Source organism: Nicotiana attenuata, unplaced genomic scaffold (genome assembly GCF_001879085.1).
Source record: "Nicotiana attenuata strain UT unplaced genomic scaffold, NIATTr2, whole genome shotgun sequence".
Lineage (NCBI taxonomy): Eukaryota > Viridiplantae > Streptophyta > Magnoliopsida > Solanales > Solanaceae > Nicotiana > Nicotiana attenuata.
In genome coordinates, this window is record NW_017674806.1 from 12,334 (window position 1) to 13,379 (window position 1,046).

Consider the following 1,046-nt stretch of genomic DNA (forward strand, 5'->3'; position numbering starts at 1 on the left):
GAGGGCAGGGTGGAGTTTATTTGATATTTGGATGATTTGACATTTGGTTTGTAATAACTGAAAACATTTTCCTTTTTTTTATTATGTATATATTCTTCTCTCCCTCTCTATTGATGTATATATTTCTCTTTTCCTCTCTTATTATGTATATTAATTTATGCTTTCAGTAGCTTGCTTTGTAGCTTATTTATTTTGTTTTCTTATTAGTCAATGTTTAATTTAGTAGCTTCTTGTTTAATCTAATAGCTTCTTTTTAATCTAGTAGTTTCTTTTTATGTTTAAGCGGTCAATAATTCTTTGGTTTTCTTAATGTCGTTGTTTTTTCATAAGGTAGTTTTTGTGTGAACCGAGTGACTCTTCCCAACAACGGATGGCGTGACAACCTTCTTAAGGGATTGAGTCTGTTTTTTATGTTTAGGGAAGAATAATAGTAATTATGAATAAAAAACCTAATTGACTCAGACTTGAGGAGTCAAACATGCTTCGCTTGGTACCAACACACTTAACTACGTGCTTATGATTAAGAACAAGTTCTTGGAAAGAAATAGCTCTAGTTAGTGACCTTCTGACTCTTTTACTGACTTAAGCAATCATCGAGTGGTTTAGTCGAACCATTAGTGATTTTCAAACTTGAATATGGTCGTTGTGGGCTCTCGACTCTATCCTGTTTAACAGACCAGCTGTGTGAGAGGTAAGATGTTTTTGTTGCAAGTTCAAAAACCCATGCGAATGGTCTAGAACTTGCCCCGAATCTGTTTCTAGGCAAAATTTTATGTTTTGCCTGGCTTGAAAACTGATTGTAGGCCCTCCTCGACCCGCTTGAAATTTTCCATGTCCCACCAATGTTGTTATCCCTAGTCAACCCATTTGAGCCTAAAACGTTTCTCATTTGATAAATGTGTTACAAGCCTTTACCCGTTTTGTAGTGACTCTCTCTTGGCACCCGATCTTTCCTTAACACTCTTGAGAAGCAATTGGCTAAAACATAAGTTTAGGGGAGATACGGGGAGTTTGAAAAAGGTTTTAAGGCACAAAAAGAGTAAAGA